This window comes from Thunnus albacares, chromosome 2, assembly GCF_914725855.1.
Source record: "Thunnus albacares chromosome 2, fThuAlb1.1, whole genome shotgun sequence".
NCBI lineage: Eukaryota > Metazoa > Chordata > Actinopteri > Scombriformes > Scombridae > Thunnus > Thunnus albacares.
The window spans coordinates 35999175-36021848 of NC_058107.1; the positions used below are offsets into that span (position 1 = coordinate 35999175).

At 39.9% G+C, this 22674-nt stretch overlaps 1 protein-coding gene and 1 long non-coding RNA gene across 2 annotated transcripts in view; one reads left to right on the forward strand and one right to left on the reverse strand.

Moving 5' to 3' along the window:
* The window catches only part of LOC122967988 (spermatid perinuclear RNA-binding protein-like), an 84139-nt gene that overhangs the window by 57768 nt on the left and 3697 nt on the right, over positions 1 to 22674 (reverse strand). The gene's annotated exons all lie outside the window — the stretch shown is intronic.
* Positions 5789 to 8804, forward strand: LOC122968010. The gene is made up of 3 exons (XR_006398738.1): positions 5789 to 6243; positions 6329 to 6536; positions 6627 to 8804. It is a non-coding gene; the product is annotated as an uncharacterized LOC122968010 (long non-coding RNA).

Below are 22674 nucleotides of genomic sequence, written 5' to 3' on the forward strand. Positions count from 1 at the left end.
CTGCCAGACAAACACCAGGCAGTCGAGTGTGGACACGACGACGGCACCTGATCTCACATTTCAGCCAAAATTTCATAAAAAAAACAGTAAGTACTGACACATATGGCACAAGAACAACAGCACCTACAGTAGCGTCCATGCTTCTATATACTAGCATACAGTATTCTGCTGCAGTTTTAATACATTCCCCACGCAGGCTCATTTTCTAATAACCTTTCATCTCCCTGAAGAGGGGATGTGATTAAACGAAGATAATTAAGAATACAGCAATGACTTTTTAAGGACGTTGACGGTGCTGCAGTAGCGGCAGATGGTGAGCTCAGCATGTGACAAAAAGACAATGCTGATTAAAAAAAAAAAAAAAAAAAGCAGGCCAGAGAGAGAGAGAGAGAGAGAGAGAGAGAACATGTAAGCAAAAGGACTTTCCTACACAACTCTTAGAGTAGTACTCACATGATTTACATAAATAAAATCCAGCACAGCGAACGATTAAAAACACTGGGTGCTTTAAACACATCTACTCCCTATGTGTCAAGTTTATTTGCATAACCCTTAATAACAGTTACAGTCTCAAAGGGCTTCACAACGCCCACACTATGAAACAATAAATGAAAACGACACACTCCAACCTCAGATCTTTAATGGAGAACAAAAAACCCTGCGAGATTTTATTTTTTACTAAATTGCAATTGACATCATTAAACTCCAGTTAAAGACAAATGTTTGCAACGATTATGCGATGAGAGCTGAATTAGGTTCATGGTGTAGTGATATGTTACAAATGTAGTGGTTGTTAATGTAGAACTGAAGGGGGGGGGTTGAGCCGGGCACCGACTCTGCTACGATTAAAAGGTTGAATTTCAAGAGAGAGAAAAGCCAATTTCACGCAGGGCTTTCTGGTGGGGATGTGTTCTGATTCCTGGTCCAGTTCCAGGTTGGCAAAATAGCCGGATTCGTTAAAGGATAAGGCTGGCGCTTTTCTATATATACATATATATATATATATATATATATATATATATATTTTTTTTTTTTTTTTTTTTTTTTTTTTTATTGTCGATGAATCTCATGTGCAGAGCCAAACCAACAATGAACTGATCTAGTAACAAGTGTTGTGTGTGTGTATCCAAAGCCTGATATATCTTATTCCTCTGTGCTGTAAACCTCAGTTCAAGGGTTACTTCATATGAAGAGTTTGGTCACATTAGTTTGTTTGGAACGACTCCAAAGACTAATAACAGCGATCATGTTTTGAGTCTCTGGAGAGTAGAGCTGCATGTCAAATCACATACGATAACGCTAATGCTAACGCTAGCTAACGCTAATTTGCGATCGTCATTTCCGGTAAGTGCACAACGGCTGTGTTTGATTTGAGACAACACTACCCTGTCAAAATTTGTGCACTACGCCAGTAAGTACATAGTGTACTACATGAAAGTGTACTAACAGAAGCATGGGATTTGAGACACAGCTTTACATTTGTATAATGCGGCGATGTTCACCGTAGTTACAACGTACTCGGCCACCATTTCCAGTTTGAAAAGTGGTCCCTCCCCTTCCGCTACGTAGCCAAGATGGCGACCATTGAGGGCGAGAAGTGTCCATAGTTCCACACTCAACTTTTTTCTCAGTGTGAACGCACTTATGAACTCAAAATGTTAAGTGTAAGTACAGAAGTGAAGCGATTTGAGACACAGCATTATTCTCATTTGTCCATCTTTCACTTTATCATTCACGTTCTCATTTTCAAAAGGTGACTTTTTGTTTAGTTTTAGTCTTGTTTTCGTCGGGGAAAAACAAATATTTTTCATCATAATTTTCGTTTGCAGTAAGACAAAATCATTTTCAGGAATACTGGTTTCATTCCCAGTGAGACTATGTGAGTCGGAGGTCAGACTGCACCTTTGCTAAAAATGCAACCACTCATGCCGCTGTAATGCACTACGGACAAAAACATCCACCAAATGGCAGCGCTCTGGTACTCCAAACCATCACATCCCTCAGGTATTCTCTCCCTAATGCCTCCTCCAGCCTCTCCTGTTCCCCCCGTTCCTCCATTTTGAGGGAGGTTAGATGAACCCGGGGAAGGGGATTATTTTAGGGCTGTGTTTATTTAGGTCGTTTTCACTGCGGGGAACTTTTATGAGCAGGCTTTTATGTTCACACAAGACTTCAAATAATATCCTGTGCAATCCTGCGAGCTTGCAGCAGGCGGGAGGGGAAGTTAAAAAAAAAAAAAAAAAAAAAATAGCAGCCTTGTTCTCTCATACAAAGCTTTTGTGACTAACATTTGATCTGACAACAAAAGGCAAGACAGACTCTCTCATAATAATCCAAGTGCTGGGATCACACATTCTCCAACACTTGGGAGAGTTTTGTTCCAAAATTATCTATCCAAACTAAAAGTACGACTGCACAAAATCCCCCAAAACTAATGAAGACAAAACAATAATGTATTAGTAGGAGTATATGAAATCGAAAGTTGTAAATAGGACAGTATGTAAGAGGAGATCCTCTCGGTATGACCTTCAGGTAATGAGATCTTCTTTTTCCCGATATGGACACACATTTTTGTAAATTACCTAATTTATTTGCAGTATGAAGCCTCGCCTCACACATTAAGGCTTTACGTTACGTTGTGTAGGAACATGAACGCTGGCCTTTATGAATGTTAACAGAAGAGAACATTTTCCATTGTGTGTGCAGATCTGGTAAATTAGATTTCGATGCTGTTTAGAGCAGGATGTGTGTCATATTGCTGCAGAGCCGGGATGTTGTACAGTGTTCAGTAACTGATTTTACTTTACGACATTTCGCTTCTGTAATCCTTTGTTTTCATTAAATTAATTTAACGGACTCTTATAAAAAAAGTAGTGGTAGACGCTAGAACCGATGCGTCTTGTACCAACTATCACCTCAAGTTTAAGGTCATTTGCTTTGCTTCATTATAACTGATGATAGAAATGTTTTACACCACAAACTGTGGTCAGGTGATAAATGTCTTGCTGGAATTTACAAGTAGTGGAAATGTGGAGGATGAACCGAATCAGAGCTGCAACAAATTATCATTCTCATTATCAGCTCATCTCTTGATTATTGATTAAACACATACAGTAGTTTAGTAAATGGCAGAAAATAGTCCGTCACAGTTCCCCAGAGCCCAAGGTGACACAGATTTTATATCATTATTAATTGACAATATTCCCTCTTTATAACTTACCCGACCGAGATGTAATAGGGAAGACTCTGAGGTCCATATTTCATATGTTGAACAATCAATCGACTCAGTGGCTCGTATTTTTAACACTAATATTCTGTGTATCAAAAGTCTATTGATACAGCCCAAAATACATACAGCATGAGACACTTTCTATCCCTAAAGACTTGACTGAAAAGAAAAAAGAAAGCAAACAAAAACACTACGACACACCTCTGCGGATGTAAACTTGAAAAAAAAAAAAAAGCAACACCTCATCCAACACAGTAAACGAGGATGATAAATGAAGCTGCGCTCACACTTGGCCACATGTGACCTTTTTTTTTTTTTTTTTTTTTTTTTTAACCACCAACCCAACAGTTCTCTTTGGAGTGCAGCTCAGTTAAGAGTTTTAAGAGTCGAGCACAGGTACAGTGGAGGATGTGAAGGTAGGTCAGGAACATAAGAGCTACTTCTTGTGCACTTAATTTCAAGAACAATGTGAGTCTTGACCCGATAACCTCGACGAGAGACGCGTTCTCTCCGGCGTTCTTTCTCCAAACACACAGGCGGTTCGTCCAGGTGCCTGCAGAGCAGCGAGCAGATCATATTATAATGTATTTCAGTGCAGGTACTGTAACCCTGGAACATTAGCGCTGCGCACAGCACACAGGACATATTTCATCGCTGCAACAAATTCAATGTGATCTTGTTGCAGAGCTGGAGATGTCTAACTGCTGCAGAGCCAATAAAACCGACTACAAACGTTATATAAGCAAGCCACAGCTGGCAGAGGGAGGAGGAGGAGGAGGAGGAGGAGGAGGAGGAGGGGGGGGGCTGCAGAGGAAACAACACTTGGCAACACAAAAACACACACACACACAGACAGGAAGACTGCTGCTTATTAGGACAAAGTTGCATTTACCTTTTAAAAATACCATAGTAATATACCAGCATGCTGTGATCCTGAGCAGGAGATGATGAGGAAAAAAAAAACATGCATTACATTTTATATATATTTCGCTGACTACCTAAAAATGAGTGCAAAAGGTTCAATTCTTACATTATTAGCATGCAAAGCAGGATTCAAAAGAAGGGTCAAAGGTCAGCGCCACATCAAGCAGATAACACGGAGAGCAAAAATAATCCTAATGGAGTGTCAGGGAAGTTTTTTTTTTTAGAGCGGCTAAAATTCAGAACATGTGACAGGAGGATGTGATTTAGTACACTGGTTGCCAACTTGTCTGCTCTGAGGTTGTCTAAATTAGATTTGCGCATGTTAAATAAAATCATAACAACACACCTCAGGGTCTGACGCAACCGATGGCCCGGACCAGTACGGTCTTTCCTGCTCTAGCCTCTTTCATCCATCATCATACCTGCTGTCATACTTAGCGGTGAAAGAAACATACAAGGCTAAAAAAAGAAAGTCTTTCTACTTTCATGGAAGCAACGATGTACTGTTGTACAGTTTGCTGGCGATTCCCTGCGACAATTACTGAAAACATGCTCTCAAGCGGATGGCGGACCAGCCGTCATCAGGCTCGCTTAACATCTGGGCGAGACGGGCGATTACTGCGAGTCACCAGCAGATGCAGAAGCTTATTAACACAACCCAACACGTCGTAAAGACTTAACAGCCGTTCAACACTCATGAAAAGACGGTTGCTCTCCTAAAAGAGGAACAGAGTGGACGTGGGATCCCAGTATATCACGGATGTGGTGTGTTGAAGTTCAGAACTGCTCTAAATCTGCTCATACATTACAGCGTTTAGACCGAAAAGGCCCTTTAGAGAGCAAGAGAGAGTGTGTGAGCGAGTGAGCAGTTGTAATTAGTCTGTTAGGTTACATTTGCAGGCCACTCAACAACACGTTGTCCTAATTAGTCCTTTTTTATTTTATTTTTCAGGTTCATGAATGTCATATTTGACGAGCTGCTGGAGGACTGTGCAGCAGAAATTAAAGCAGCTCATTTTATAAGCGTGGCAGCAGCAGAGATCTTGAGGGGGTCTACGTCCAGATCCTGAGCAGTGGAAGTGGAGCGGTGGAAAACCCAAAAACATGTTCATTGCAGTAGAGCAGCTCCAGCAAGCCAGTGGAAAGAGAAGATTGTAGGCTTTTGATGTGATGGGGCTGCTGTGATGGCGGGGAGGCTCGGGGGTGTCACCACTCTCCTCCTACGTGCTGAAGCTCTGCATCTGATAACATCTGAGCAACCAGCACGGCCTGGGACACGGCCTGGAGTTGGCGGCAATGGATGCCATAAAAGGCAATGACTAACAGTAAAGATTAAGCCGACCTACAGCAGTGTTTACTTCTACATTGAAGACTAGTCTGTTAGGAAAAAAATCATATTCTACATAAACTCTTTCTGTGATACCTGTACAGACAAGTCCAGACAAGAATCCTAATCATAATGTGCATAATCAATACGCTGTGGAGATAATGGTAGAAGTAATGATTTGATTTATTACACTACCTAATCACCTGACTAAACCAGTTCTAGGAGGGCTGGTTGCCCTGGTTAAAAACTAGTGTTAAAATTTCAAAAGTTATATTAGAACATGTTTTGTTGTTTAAGACGTATTACATTGTTTAATTCACTCACTCCTATCATTCTATTTCAGGTGATGGATGTTCTGAAAGGGCTGTACAAACAGCATCATTATTCCCCGAAGGCATAGAGAGAACTTACAGATCTGACTCCACCAAAAGATCTGGAAGCCAACGAACCTTTGGGGAACAAGGTGGCTCTTGCAGTTGGAGGGGGCACTCAGGACACTTTTGAGAAATGATCCAATGATGTTTGCACAGATGGAGAACACCATGGAAACAAGGCAAGCAATCAATTCCTCTTGCCTACTTAATCATACTGTCTTCTAATCGATCCCCTACGTCGACTTTGTTTTTCTGTGCTTCTGTAAATCAAACAGATCTGCAAGTGTTGAAAACGTTGGAAGAGCGAAGCAGCGCCTCCAGCTGTTGAAGGACTTCTAACATCTGCTCTTTTTTGTTCTTGCGCATGACATCCTCCAAGTCTTCAGTTGGTAGGTTTCTTTTAAATGTATCTGTCAGATGTGTTTATTATGAATGTCATTTGAAGTGTAGAGTCAATGGAAATGATGTTTTTAGGTGTTGCAGTCTGAGTCTCAAGCTGCAAGAAGATGGGCTCAACCTGCCAGAGGCACTGAATGCCTTTGAAACTGCGGTGCTGAGGCTGACGTGCATGGAGGCAGAGGCAGGAGAGCATGTTGAGGGCCTTTCTAGTATAAACTCAAGAGGGAAGCTTTCACAATGTGCAGCTGCTGAGGTTCAGGGAAAGCAGAGATGAGTTCAACAGGTAGATTTGTGAACATGATGAGGGAACTTTTCTTAATTTTGGTTTAATTTTCCACCCATCTCATGAAGAAATTGTCCTGCTGACCATCAGGAGCTGCCCAGCTATAGAAGTGACCACGTCATCATAGTCACCAAGCCGAGGAGAAGTCCAACGCATAGAGTGGAAGGTCGTCATCAAGTCGCTACCACAAGACGTTCAACAGAATGCCTGGAGGGACTTTTTTGTGAATGGTGATTGAAGAAAAAAAAAACTTCTGCAACCTTCTCCTCATCTTAGAGCTCATCCTGGTCCTGACTCTGGAGACCGGAGGAGCAACCTCAGAGTAAATACACTGACAAGGCTGCTCTTCGTTAGCCTGGAGGGTCCAGACATGGAGCAGTTCAACGTGCACACAAAACAAATGTCATTATGTCTAACGAGTACATTTCTGCAGATCTCTCAACATTGTCTCAGTTCTTGACACAAGAGTTTATTATCAGGGTCAAGGTCATTTATACACATGCCTAATTTTACATTTTGCATATTTGTGTAATATATCAACATTACCATACATCCACAAATTAAGGAAAACAACAGATCTAAAAGGGAACTTCACTGTTGTTAGTATCATGAATAAATTGCCAAAATTATGGAAACATTTTCTTCATCTTCTTGCTGCCAGGACACTGAGAATATATAAGATGCCAATAAAACTCTACTGATCTACTGACCAGTGAGCCAGTGGGGAAAAAATGTTCTATTAGACACTTACTGGATAATTTATACAAAAGCTGTTGCAACATCAGACATCTCGATTAACAACATCACCAGCAGTCCGTTAATTTCACACAGAGCTGAGAAACAGAGACGTCCGCCTGAAGTTTCAATAAACCATTAGCTCATCTATGTCATTGGTGTCAGCTGCTCGTAACTCAGCTTCAAGATGAAACTGGTTACAGGAAGGGTTAAAGCTGAACTGGCTGTAATATAACTAATCGACTACAATGGTCTTCCAATAGTAACAGTCACAACATCCCTCAAGTCGACAGTAACAAATAACAGTCAGGAGACTCAAAGGCTTGTACAGCTGCAGATCATCTCTTTCATGTAATTTCAGCTCCTTGCACTGCCCACAACCAATCAGAGCAGAGCGACACATGAAGCAGCAGGTGGTATATATGTGTATTGGTGTGTGGACGGGGCAGGCAGGTATGACAGGTCTCTCAGCCAGGTAATGGAGACATCATGTGGTCGTGCACGGCTGATCGCTCAGAGGAGAGCGTTCAAAGTACACCCTGCTGCCTCTCATCACACTTTACATCTGTGAAGATGTTATGTTTGGGGGAACAACGCCTGTTTATACAATGTTTACTCTTCTACACTAACAATCTGACATTTGGAGAAATGCCTCTTTCAGGTTTTTCTGCAATTTGGTGTTTTAAAGCTCTACAGCAGTGAGATGTAACCGAGGAGCCTTTAGTCAGACTGCTGAACGCAGCGTTAACATCCATCACAATAACACGAATTCATACTAATGGGTTGTGACAAATTTAAGTGTGCAAAGTATCACAGAGAATACAGAAATACAAAACATTATTTTAAAATATATTTCAAACATCATGTCACTGATCAACAGAAGGTTGTATCTTACTGCAGCTGAATATTATTCTGAACAGGACGCATCTAAGGATTATTTTCATTATTGATTAATCTTTCTGTCTTTTCTCAATTAACTGTTTTGTCCACAAAATGTCGATTAATTGTGAAAAATCAAAATCCTGTAAAATTTGCCAGAATTAAAAGGTGACGTCTTCAACCAACGGTAAAAAACTCAAAGATTCATTTTAAACTTCATCTATGACAAATACAAGTATTCAGTTATCACGTCTAAGAAGCTGAAACCTTTTTTGAAGTTTTTTTTCTTAAAAACTGACTAAAACAATTGACTATCAAAACAGCTGCCCATTAATAATCTGTTCATCGACTCACTGATGAATCAACTGGTTGTTGCAGCTCTAATTATGAACAAACATCTAAACATCAAAAACAGATAATGAAATTGAGACCTCATTTCTTTTAAATCTTTTTGATTTGATGTTAGCTGCGTTTTTATGCTTTAAGTCAGACGTCCACAACGTTTTTTTGCGCCACGGACCGGTTTAATGTCAGACAGTATTTTCACAGATCGGCCTTTGAGGTGCAGCGGATAAATACAACAAACTAAAATGATACGACCAGCATAAAAACTGTGATATTTTCTAAATATAATAATAAACCTGAATCCACTGTGTACTCATATGCAACTTTATTAGCATCGTCCTCATAACATTGCACCAACAACATAACATGAGTAACATCCTCTCTGCCCCCCTAACGCTCTGTGGTCGCCCTGAGCTTGTTTCTCTGCAACGAGACGGTCCCATCGAGGGGTAACGGGAGACAATGACACCCGAAGTGTGTTGCTTATGTCCGGTCTACTCCGTAATTTTGTTTCGGTTGCTGTCACTGCAGAAAACCCCACTTCACACAGATAGGATGTTGGAAATGCGGCCCGGTACCAAATGACCTATGGACCGGTACCGGTCCACAGCCCAGGGGTTGGGGACCACTGCTTTAAGTTTAAATTCAGTTTAAATATTCCTACAGGGAATGTCATCCTCTAAATCTTTATAATGTTGAGTCACTTTGTAAAAATCCCTTGTTTGAGGAAGTTTGTGCCTGACTGAAATTTTATACCTTAAGCATTAAAGAAAGTGTAAAGATTAATCAATAATCAATAAATAAAGCCCAGCAGTCTCCAGTGAAAAGGAGCTTCCATATTGATGTGAAATTTTTGGGGTATTTAGTTCATAATCCTTGAAACAAAAAAAAGGGGAAAATATTGATTATTTATGTAACTACTGCTAATCAAAATGCTTTATTTAAAATACATCAATCCGTCTCTTTTCCAGAATTCTACAACGTTTGCTGCAACAACCCAGTTTCCAACCAGATCCATGAAGAAGTTGAACATAAAAATCTTGACCATGGAAACAGTAGTTTGACACAAAAACAGAAATAAATCTTTCTTCAAGGTCCATTTTATAGTTTTTCCCGGGCTTTCAACCACATTTCACAGCAGATGAAACACAACAACTGAACAAACTGGTAAACGCTGTAAAGAGTGGATCTTAAATTAAGACGTTTTAAATAAAAACCCATTAAGTTTGTCATTGGCTTAACCTTCATGCCTCTTTTTTTAAACATAGGATTTACATTCTTTTTTTAGGGCAACCGAACATATTTTTTGTGAACAGAGTGAAATTCCTTTCCCAGACTTTGCCTCGGAGCCCCACGTGAACTCTGAATAAAGTCCCAGCGTAAGAAGCTAATTATAATATACAGCAGTGTAGTATTGGGCATCGGTCCAGGCAGCCTTCATGGGCCGAGGCCAATTCTCTGCATCCATTCACCTCATACAACCCACAGCTGGGGAGAAGAGTTATCACAGCGCCAGACTTTTCACCTCACAGTGCTCCGGCAGACCTGCTGCCACAAAAAAAACCTGAGGTATCAAATAAAGCTGTGAACTGCACTTCTAAATCCACTTCTAAGTGCGGAGCGGGCAGAAGAAACCTGCTCTCCAGTTTACAGGCTGCTTCTGTCTTTATCCTCTAAAATACAGATGACTGGACGCTGACTCTTTGTTAATTATTAATTCTCCCATCACAAGGTGCTCTCCTGTTATTTTGATACCGTACTTTTTGACTTTTGACGGTTTTTTGGCATCAAAACACGCGACTAAAGAAGCAGCTACTTTTGAATTTATGTGTTGTTGCTGTGGCACGAAATCCTTTCCATCCGTCGCTCGCAAAAAAACCTTTTTAGTTTTGGTGATTCTCTAAATGTAAAGTGATGGAGAAAGATTTTACACCACCAATCTGTGCTTATATAACTCTTACATAACTCCTCTGGATAAACACAAATGTACGGTTGTCAAGATAAAAACCAAAGCAGTTTTTCCTCTTGAAACATTTTGGAGATAAAAGAAAGTTCAGTCATTTGATAACAATGCTGCTGACTGGAAATACTGTGTTATAGATGCCAAAAGCAAACATCAAAGAAACATGACTGTGAATCTTTATGTGGCCAGTAAAGCTACGGTCCAATGACCATCATGTTGCTCCTGAAATCTTCACAAACAAAGAGGCGATATCCCCGAACAACACACATAAAGACACGTTCTGATGTCTTCATTTGACAACGACGACCAGCATAAACCCCCAACTGCCACTACACATTAAAACCTGCTCATTTACTTCCAAAAGATTATCTCTGGGGGGTTTCTGCCTTTTCTTAGCAGCTGAAAGCACAGACTGAAAATAGAAGAGAAGATGAAGATGACATGGGAATGTCGGACTGAAACGCTGGACATTAACTTTAAAAACCAAATTAAATATAATTCAGATTTGCTGGAAAGCTGATTTTTTTTGATAGTGATCTCTTTGTGCACCAGTGCAATGAATCTAACCTTTTTGACGTTTTTAAGACCCAAAACCAGATTTCAAAAACTCTCTCCAGCATGAATAAACCTAAAAACACTGACCACACAAAGATATTCAGTTTACTATCATGTATGACACAGAAAAGCATTAAATTATTACATCGGAGTTGAAACCAGCAAATGTTTGGCATCGATTGATCAATTATAAAAAATAGTTGGTGATTAACTTTCTGTTGATCAGCTAATTGATTGATCTAATAATCGTTGTAGCTTTAGTTGTGATTTTATAGAGGGTTGTGTTGCGGACTATTTCTTGGTGTGGACCAATATCAATATAGTCAATCAGACCACACACGTGTTTCATTAACTTGTATTTTTGACAAACTTTTGTGATAATAAAACAGTGATTTGATTAACTCTTCACCTGGTCAACAGGTAGCATTTATGTGCCACAATCACATGTTTTATATTGTTATTTTATATGGTTATCTGACAACAGAAACAGAAAATAATGTAAATGAGACAAACTAAACTATGTTCAGCTGATCAGATGTTCACTGTGATGCACAAAGTCATCTGTCAACTGACAGGTAGAAGAGAGATTGAGCCATTTTCCTGTTGTTCAGCCAGTTCACAGTAGACCTGCAACGATTAGCTGCCATCTATTAAAATAATCAGCAATTATCTTGATAATGGATTAATTGTTTTGAGTCATTTTTTTAAGAAGTTAAATTCCAAATTCTCTGATTCCAGCTTCTCAAATGTGAATATTTACTGGTTTCTTTAGTCTTCTATGGTAATACACTAAATATCTTTTGGGTTGTGGACTGTTGCTTGGGACAAAACAGGACGTGAAGATGTCAGCTTGGGTTGTGGGAAACAGTTTGACATCTAAAATTAGGGATGTGTGATCTAACGATATTAGATTGTGAACGATTAAAATGTCTCTGCAATGTGTCTTTACAGAGAGATCATTAGTATCACGCTACAGTGCACGTTGTATCAGTTTAGCTTCGTGATGGAGTGCAGTCTGCTGGAGAAAACGACCTCATGCAACAAAGATCTCAGGTAAAAATGATCTGCACACTTCACATCAGGAGCCCAAACTATTTATTTTTTTATCAAATGCTACAGTTTGATGCTTGGTAGTGTGTTTGTGAAATCTACAGCAAGTTTTAATGTTCACCTGCTGTACATCATGTTAAACTGACAGCTGGGTTGCAGGTAAACGCCGCCGTTTAGCGGTTAGCTTGTCTGCTAACTGGTAGCATTAACTTCTGTCATGCTGCAAGCTAGCATGATGTCAGCTCAGGTGTAATGTGTTGGTTGTTTTTCCAGCTGTGATATTAGTTTGGTTGTACTGTTCCCACTGTGATATCCATTTTAAAACCAGGACAAATAAACTGTCACTACTTTTTAATGCAGCTGTGAACACCTGCTCTTATTTATTTATTTGTGTTTTAATGTGATTTTATGAGTCTCACATGGGTGTACGCGTTTATGTTGTTTGTGAGCCTCTAACCTAAGACAAATTTCTATCATTATGTGATAGACAATTAAGTTTTTTGTTCAGCAACTTGCAACAGAGTCTTAAAAACCAACATGAAAAAGAATAGTGATAAGATCATGGGTTGTAATCCTGTCATATCGCCTACCACTAACCTAAATACACCATGAAAAACACAAAGTAAGTCAAGGTTTTCTCTTCTCAGCTGAAGAGATATAAAAGCTCAAACCCCCGGCAGTCTTTGCAGGTCGTGACGCAATTCCTCGACTCCACTGAGCTCAGGTGAAGCTGCAGGAGCAGCTCGTCCGAGGCAGCACAGTCAACTAATGGCTTTCATTAGTGCGGCTCTGGATGCACAGCACTCCTTCCTGGAGTCCAACCTCATCGCTCTCACAGCTCACGTACAGCTTCACAGCTCTCCTGCTACCAAGTGGAAAACAAGGGGGGAAAAATCATGTGGTGCTTAACTGGGCTTACCACTAAGAAAAAAAAAAAACTACTCACTCACAGAAGAATCACAGTTCATCTCTTCTACAATTCTGAACTGATTCACAAATGCTAAAAATGGACAAAGTGGAAAAGGGCAACAAGCTGGTTCTGCCTGAGCAGCTGGTTAAAAGAACAGCTGACTTTATGAACTGGTTGACTCCAGTCACACGAGTTCACAATGTTTGAAGTAATCTTATTCAACTAAGAACATCTCTTCAAAGACACTACGGCATTCAGTTTCTTAAATAGGCCTGCAAACAAGCTGTTTACATTCACCTTGTAGCAGATGTTACTTTATAACTGTTCTTTATGTGTTTTTCTGTTAATTAAGTCTGCAATTCATTAGCATTTCATTATGCATGTTGTGGGCAATGCCAAGCGTTCCCTCAGACTTTTTTTTTTTTTTTTTACTCAGCAAATTAACAGATTCTTATTCAGAAATCATCAAAACTAAGCCGAGATGTTATAATAAAGTAAAAACAAAAATCTGCATTTCTTTATCCCAACACCACACATGGATTCATTTTATCTCCCCCCAAAATACTCATTTTAAACGTGTGATTGATAATGATTAATCACAGCCTATTCAGGTGATTAATTTGATTAATACACAGTATAATATATGTATTTATACTTTCAGGTGAAAAATCCTCTGAGACATGATGAGACACTGAAACAGACTTAATGAAATGTTTTTGCTCTTTAAGGAGACCCAACCATCATCATCGTCAACTCTTATTGAACACATGAAGACCTCTGAGATACATTTTACTCTATAAATCAGTTTTATCTGATTATGCATATTGCAGAATAATAAAATGACCAAAAAAAAACTATACTGTAAAATAAAAAAATGTTCTGTTCATGTAGATGTGTTCAGGGAGCGTTGGTAATAGACGACATTATACGGAATAAAAGACCGATTTTAGCTCAATATATCAGTCCCAACCCTAAAATCCATTTCTCATGCTTTTTCAGACTTCTGAGCTTCGTGTTGGAGCTGCGTCCTTCACCTGGGGGAGTCGGCTGACTGTGGCGGCGCAGAGGAGGATGTGAAAACCGTCCTTTCATGCTGTCGGAGCAGAAACGCCTGCGTGAATATTTCAGTCTCTGTGAGATTACTGGCAAAGCGCTCTGGTTCTCTGTGGGCAGTGTCTGAAATTAACTTTTTGACTCACCAGCCAAGGTGGCTGCTGGATGAGAAAATCCACCAGCCAAGCATATTTTTTTACCGGACGAAATAATAAATTGCCTTTTTGTGTCATATATATATATATTTGTTTCAGTACATTTCATTGAGATAACGAGGTATTACGCTGGATATAAACTTAAAGAAGAGGCCAGTGCAAAATTTACAGCAAAATTACTTTAATATGTTGATCAACGGTTAATCAATTCAAGCCTGAATACAACTCAAGAAGTCAATTCTACTAAGGAATTTGCTTTAAAATGTAGTTAAGGATCAAACATAAAAGAACTTTTGTAAACCTATCGGATGCTTAATCCATTTAATAAACATAAACCTCCTCATCAGACTCCTCACTCTCGCCGTCTTTACACGGTCCATGAAGTTCTGCCCTCCTGATCCTCCAGGGTCATACTCCCTGATCTCTGGAGAGGACAGCTGGACCATAAGGAGACCTGACAGTGTGTCAGGACCTTAGGTTGGACCACCAATCGGTTTTCACCTGTTTCATGGTATTAAAACCTCTTTCACACTCAGCTCTGGAGGCAGAAGGACAGGACCAGGTCAACCAGTGCCAGCTAATCAGGGCAGGAATGCTGATGGGTCCTGTTGACACTGAACCAGAACATCTTCTGCAGGGACTGGGGCTCCTGGTACATCAGTGCCTTCAGGACAGTCCACTGGTCAGGGATCCTTTCAACATGGATGCCAGAGATCTCCAGGACAGGCTTGAAGTGGTTCAGTGTCACCAAAATCTAAAATAATTGCATTAATACATTACAACAAGCAGTTTTAATCTTCAAACTATAAAAACATGATCATTAATCTGAACCTAACCTGACTGTCCTGTAATACAAAACATACAGAAACAACCTGCTGCTGCGTCTCCTGACTCTGGTCAGTTGGTGAAGCTGACCAGCGTGGTGACACACAGGACCCCTACGCTGGCGTCCTGGAACCTGTCAGTCATACTCTCGTCTAGCCTGTCAATCATCCTGTGAGGTGACGAGGGACTCGCTGTCACCTCTGGTCAGTGAAATTCCCTCATAGCTTCATCGTGGGCCCTTCTCTGATGATAAAAGGCTCATTTTTACCATCCTTTCAGAATTTACCTTTACAACACACTCTCTCTCTCTTCTTCTCTTGTTGACATAATCCTTTCTTTAATTCTCTTAAGGTAATTATTTCTTATTGCAGCTTAAACATACCTGGTTTTGTACTTCTTAAGGCCTCTGCTGTGGTGATGGTGGGGTCTCTGCAGACAGACTGTTCAGACGTGTGAGTGTGTCATGCAGGAAACCACAGAGACGGACAACATCCTCCCTGACAGTACAGTAGCATTTCCTGGCCTTGGCCTGCTGGACACTTCCGACACTTTGGGCATCAGGAGATTGAATCTGAAACACATAAAAGAACAAAGACACACAAATAAACAATTAATTGCTGTCCAAAAAAAACTATATTAGTGCATAAAACACTGACACATGATGTTATTTATTGTAACTGTGTTATTTACTGGACATTACATATTGATGATGGCTTTTGGAGTACTTTGCATAGCAGTCTAGAGCCACTACCTGTTCCAGGTGCTGGACAATCCACTGGTAACCTCACAGGAAGTGGTCCAAGGCACCCAATAGGATTCAGGTGGGCATCAGTGGTGGGTGCTCAAGAGCCTGGAGGCTGTTTACCAGGTTTGCCTTGTTCCGTGGACTGGTGTGGTAGAAGGTGTAAAGCCCACTGAGGAGGTCTTCTACTTTCTGGAACATCACGCTGGACCGGATGGCACCAGTTCAAGGCGGTGTGCCATACAGGAGATACCAACAATGTAAGCCTTGTCCCTCTTCGGCCGGCTGACCATCCATCTGTTCCCAGAGCGACCGACTTGCTCCTTCACTCGTCACACATTCTCTCCATGACGGCTCTGACGGCGTTTCTCACGTGCGCCGCGTCCGCCTTCTCCACCGACTTGATGCCAACAAACTTAAGACTGGATCTCGCCCCTTCTTGTGACAGAATCAGACATAAACTTCCTCTTTCACAGAACTGTCTGTGCAGCCGTGTGACAAGATGGAGACACATTTGGTGTTTTTCAGATTCTCTCTGATGTTGTTTCTCTCCACCTCTGAAATATAGTGCATGAACGCTTTGGCCTGCTTCTCATCTCTATATGTTGAGCCCACAGCGATTCCCTTTTTTCATCCAAACTGCAAAAATGAAACATCAAATGAATTCAATATATGTTCATGTTACCCAATACATAACATTACTGTATGATGTATTTATATACATATCACTAACTGTTAAAGGTGGTCACTGATTATTGAATTTTAATTTCCATTGTGGGATTGTGAGTTACACATATGCTTTCTAACAGGTTACACATGGTGACTAATTTCAAAGGAGCAAAATTTTCACTTACTCACACATCCACTTGAGGTCAGAAAGTCTCGTCTTCTTGCCGACGGTATGTACAGTCTTAAACAGTATCTTCACCTTCGTGCTGGTCCGCTCTGACGTCGCCATGAGCGCCGTTAACAGACGGTGTCGAGAGGAGAGGCTCCGACGAGACGCTTGCTGTGTTCACGGTCACAAATGTTCTCAAGCTTCATCGTTTTATTTCAGATGATAAATGAGTTGTATGTGTTTTTGTCTTTAGCACGGTGGCGACACACAGAATCAGCACTGTAGCCAGACTCTTGAAACTCTCCAAACCGCCATTTCTCACAAAACTTTCTTTTTGTATGTACTTCCGCTGCTTCGTCCTCCTTTTCATCGGTGGGTTTACGCTTTGAAAGGTTGGCTTATTCCTTGTAAATATCCCCACTTAATAACCATTTAATTACCCTAATGGTAGCTAGCAGCAGACTGGCAGGAAGTGACATTGTGTATCTGTGTCGATGTGTGTGTGCAGGAGCTCAGCCACACCAGCCGTGAAACTCCAACACAGACACAGGACACAAGCTCCAGCAGGCAGAGACTCTCCGCATAGTTTTTTATTACATATGTTATGACAGATATATGAGGGAGATGTAGTGAAACGGTTAGTGGATTCAAATTTTACCAGCCACTGATTGTGTTTTTGGATGGTGAGTGAAGCAAATCTATCAGCCGCTTGTATATTCTACCAGCATGTGGCTGGTGTTAATTCTGGGTGGGTGCTGGGGCTTCGTTTGTGGACTGACAACCATCATCCCTACCGGCCTGAAGGAAAAACAACCTGCAGGAGAAACACACACTGAACTGAGATGTACCGACCCACAGCAAGACTGAAACCGTTAATCCAAAACCACAATAAGGTTAAATAAATTAAATATTGCTCTATTTATATCACAATCCAGTATATTTAAAACGACAGTGTGTGTTGTCGTCCTGCCTGCTGACACTCAGCAGGTGTTTAGTTGCAACTTTCAGAGTCTCAGTTGAGACGTAAAAGCAGCACAGCTGAAAAAACACCAGGAAATAAATAAATTCTGTTTTATGTGCTTATAATTGCTATTTCTTCTGCAAGTTTAGTGAATGTTTCATTTGACTGAAAAGACTTTCTTTTTCCACCAGCCAGCTGCACAGAACAGTAAACACATGACAACTGGACCGATGATCTTACTGAACCCATCTGAAAGTACGACAGTAAACTTTATGCTGATATCTTAATGCAGATGCAAGGTCAGCACAAACTGATTTAAAACAGTGACCGGACCTGAATGTACAGACTAAAACATCTTCATTCATTATTAAAAACGGAGCATTAGGAGTGGAGAAACTCTGCGGTTGCTACTGCTGCATTGTAAGAATGAATCAGGACACATTAGTCAGTGGAGTCAAATGGAGTTCAGACTGACATCAGTAGCTTCCTCATTGTCTTCAATGAGAACACTGCAGAGACAGAACACGGCTGCTAACGAAGAAAAACACACTATCATCCAGGAATGAAGTCAACTTTTCCCAGAATGCAAAGTCTCAAACTTTTCTGTTTATTATTGAAATGTCTGGACTAGTAAGTTGGATGGATTGCTGTGAACATGTTCCCCAGTGGAACAACTGTAATAAAGTTTATCTTCTGACTTTTCATCTAGCGTTATCAATACCTGATAAGCTAATGCAGTTCCCTCCAGCCTCAAATGTACTTTGTGTTTAGTGCTAATCAGTATCTTAGCATGTTAACACACTAAACCAACACAGTGAACATTATAGCGGCTAAACATCAACATGCTAACATTATCATTGTGAGGGAAGGACATGCAACAAAAGGTCCGCTGTAAATGTTGCATGCATATTAAACAGTAGGCTGCTGCCTCATTTTTAAAAGAAGAAAATGTCCAAATTCTCTGGTTTCAACTTATTAAACGTGAAGATTTTCTGGTTTCTTTAGGTCTCTATGGCAGCAGACTGAATATCTTTGAGTTGTGGACTGTTGCTCTTGAAAAAACAAGAGATTTTAAGTTGCATCTTGGGCTTTGGGAGACAGTGATCTGACATTTTATAAACCAAACTACTAACAGATTAATCAATAATAAAAATAACTGTTGTAGTTGCAGCCCTAGTTAGCGAGTACAGCCTCTCAGAGCTGCTAGCATGGCTGTAAACGCTTAGTCTCGTTAGTAAATGACAACTGCAGTAACTTAACAGTTAACAGAAAGCTCATATAGGAATTTAATTGTGTTCTGTGGTATGAGAGTCCCCTACACATGTCTAAAACATTAAATATAATGTAAGCTGATGGCCCTGTGATGGAGGTCCATGTGGGGTTTGGTAAACGAGTCCCGTTGCTGGCAGAAGCAGCCGACTGGCAGCAACCACAATTCACACATCCAGAGTGCTGCAGGCTTTCTGTTTTCAGAGCACATCAAACGGCTCAGGAGAAGAGACGTCCTCGGGGACTCTCATAAAAAAAAAAATAAAAAAAAATTTAAAAACCCGCTGTGTCCCGGATGATGAGGTATTTATTTCAGTCTGGTTCAGATCTTTCTCTTGTTTCATCAGCAGGGCCTCTCAAATGAAGCTTTTTCTGGAGGTTTATAGCGCAGGGTTAGCTGAGCTCTCCAGGCTCTTTGGGTTGGTGAAATAAGGATGAAGGATGAGCTGAAATGAGAGAGGAGGGAGCTGATGGCAGCAGAAGACTCACTGCTCAGATTTCACTGTTTTACCTCAACAGACTTGTTCAGAGATGCAGCTACTGCAGCCGAGCCAGAGTTTGATGTTCAGTCTTGGCAATGGGATGAGAAAACAATATGCTGATGTAGTCTTCACTAAATATTAATATCAAGTCATTATTAATGTGGTTACGATGTCCTACGGGGTCGATGTTGTGCAGTTATGTGGTCAAACGCTGATGGTGGAACTTCTTTGATAACTACAAGCTACACAAAAACTGTTTGTACACATGAAACTATGTCGGTTTTATTGTCTTTGTACGTTTTATTCTTTAATTCAACTGTATGTCTTTATATAAAGCAAGCTTTCATTTAAAGGTGTGGTGGGTGCAGTGTAGCACTGAGTATAAAGAAACGTGAAATATCTAAAGCTGGCATCGAATGCACAGCAGGACTTAAAGGCTTTTTTTAAGTTTTTCTTTGATCAGATAGTCATTGATTTAAATCAGTAAACTTAAAGTCATTGGAAAAGTTTTTTATTTAACAAAGGGATGAAATTTGTTTATATTCCCCAGGATAAAGTATTGCTTTGGTTTGAAACTCATATTGCTTTGGCACCAATACTGAAGATTTTCAAACACAGATCCATACATGAGTCACTCTTAAAACCTGCAACACCAATGAGTTTTGGGCTCTTGTTTCCACATCCAGCAGTTACGGAACAACGTTATCATTCATTTGGAGTCGTGTTTCTGTCCGCCTGGTGAATATAAGTCCAATATTCACTGTCTTTTCGCTGTTTCTGCTCTCTACCAACTCCTGAGGGAAATATCTGGCTCTTTAGCTGCTAAATGCTCCACTATGTTCACCAGCTAGTCTACAGCTAACTGTGTCTGTTTGCTGTTGAGCAGGTAGCGTACAGTGGCTTTTTCTCTGAAAACAGCTGCCTGCTTTGGCCAAAAACGACACAATGAGAGCGCTGAGAGTTAACCAAAACAGTTAAGCAGCAAAACAATGAGCTGAAAGTAGCTAAAACGTAACCATAGAGCTGAAGGGAACGGCAGAGTCGGGTGATAATTCTCTGTGGGTTTGTTATTACAAGAAACAACTTTTATATCCTCACGTAGTCATTTGATCTGTCGTTAATAAAAAAAAATATTAATTTGTGCAACTTTAACATTTATTATACAGTCATAAATGGAAGAGTTACCATCTGTGAGCTTATGTACCTACTGACAAACATCACATTAAAATCTTGTGCATTTTCAGTCTCCTAACATCAATACATTTATAGACATTTTATTCAATTACTTTTAAGAAGTATCTCCCTGAACACAGCTGCACATATAAGACTGTAATCTGCAATTAAGTTTGGTTGTCTTCTGTTGTTTTATTTATTCATATCTTTTATATTTTTTGGCAAATGAATTCTTCATTTAAAACATATATTTCTGTCTTTGAATGGTTGCGGTGGGTCACTCTGCATCAAAGAGCCTCTAACATGTGGTTACCATGGAGAGCTTTTGTTTCCCATGATCCTTGAAATATGTTTTCACAGGCTCTCTGTGCTGAAAAGAAAAAAAAAATGTATACTGTATGGAGAAATTCAAAATATGTTTTTCATCATGAAATCTACAGGGAATATAAGAACACCCTGAGACAGAGATAGCTCTGCCATGAATACGCTGTGTGATACTGCTGAGAGGGCGAATCAAAGGACAGTGCAACAGTCTTCGCTGCACGGACTGCAGAGCCAGAAGTAATCCTCAGCGGCCGGGGGGTTCATTTAAAAAACTATGTGATGGTGCTCCAGAACAGCCTGTCACAGCAGATATGTTGGGGAAAACGATACAGCTTCACCAACAACACGGGAAGCAGAGCCACAAAAACAGAGATTTTCATTGTTTTGACTCCTGATTGGATGAGCACTAGTGATAAATCACAGACAGGATAAAAGTGTCTGTACATTCAGGCTGCAATTAACAATTATTTTCATTATGGTTTAATCGTTTAGTCTGTAAAACACCAAAAAAACTATGAAAAGTCACAATAGTGATTTCATACGGCCCAAAATGATGCCTTCAAATGTCTTGTTTTGTCTGACCGAGAGTCCAAAACCCTAAAAAGATCAATTTACTATAATGTAAAATACAAATTCTCACATCTGAAAACCTGGAGCCTTCAAATTTTTGGTATTTTTGCTTAAACAATAAAAAAAAACAAAAACGATTAACTGATTATCAGAATTCATTTTCTCTTTTGTCTTCTATGATAGTAAACTGAATATCTTTGGTTTGTTGACTGTATAAAACAAAACATTTGAGGATCAAACAGCGATCAACATTTTTCACTATTTTCTGTCATTTTTATAGACCAAAGGGTTAATCGATTAATCAAGAAAATAATTAATCGACAATGAACATAAATCGCTAGTTGCAGCCCTAGTAAAATGTTGATTCTGTATACAAATATTTTGTTTTGGTATTAAAGGCTGCGACATATATCATAGATTTTATACTGTAATATTTTCATTATAAACTTAGCAACCCAATTTAATTAAATAACATCTATCAAAAAGTGTCAAAAATAATGACACAAACATTCATTACAAGCAAGATCTGAAATTAACACCCGCCAAGCGCCAGACGCTGGTTGACTTTTTGGCGAGTAAACCTTAGAAGGCGGTTAAATGTTTGTACCAAAATAGTGACGTGTTGCAGCCACAGACTCAGACTGACGCTGGGCTGCAGTAGAACTTTATTTACGCACTTTAAAACCACAGAAGCTATATATGTTATTTATAGTCTGCCAGTATATTTCCTTTGCTTCTAAAAATCCACTAGCTTTGTGTGAACTACTGCAACATAAAACAGCAACAACAACAGAGAAAGTTCTTCTTCTTCTTCTACTGCTAATTCTGCTTCAAAACTCTCACATTATTCAAAGGCAGAACCTGGTGACAGAAGCCTCCGACACATCAACAAACATTAATACTGCATAAAGAATGCTGGATCCTGGAAAACATGTTGGATCAGGAATATAAACATTACTCGCCCAGAAATGAATTTCAAATTAACACCTTAAGTGAATTAAATTGAATTATACTCAAAAATAAATTGTGGGGTCCCTGATAACCAAAACAAACAAGTTAACAGAAGGAAATACCCAAAATAATAAACATAAACAACCTTGTAAATATCAATTGACCTCTCACACATGTAACTAAATATCTGGCATGATGACTCACAGGAAATTACTCATGTTTGTCCCAACACAGCGCAGACACGTACACCTTAGTGTTTACGCGCGTCAACAACCCGCAGGATTCTGATGTGAAGTACTTGATTAATTTTACTTTGAGCATGATTACACTCCTGGACACTAATTACAAGTTACCTCGG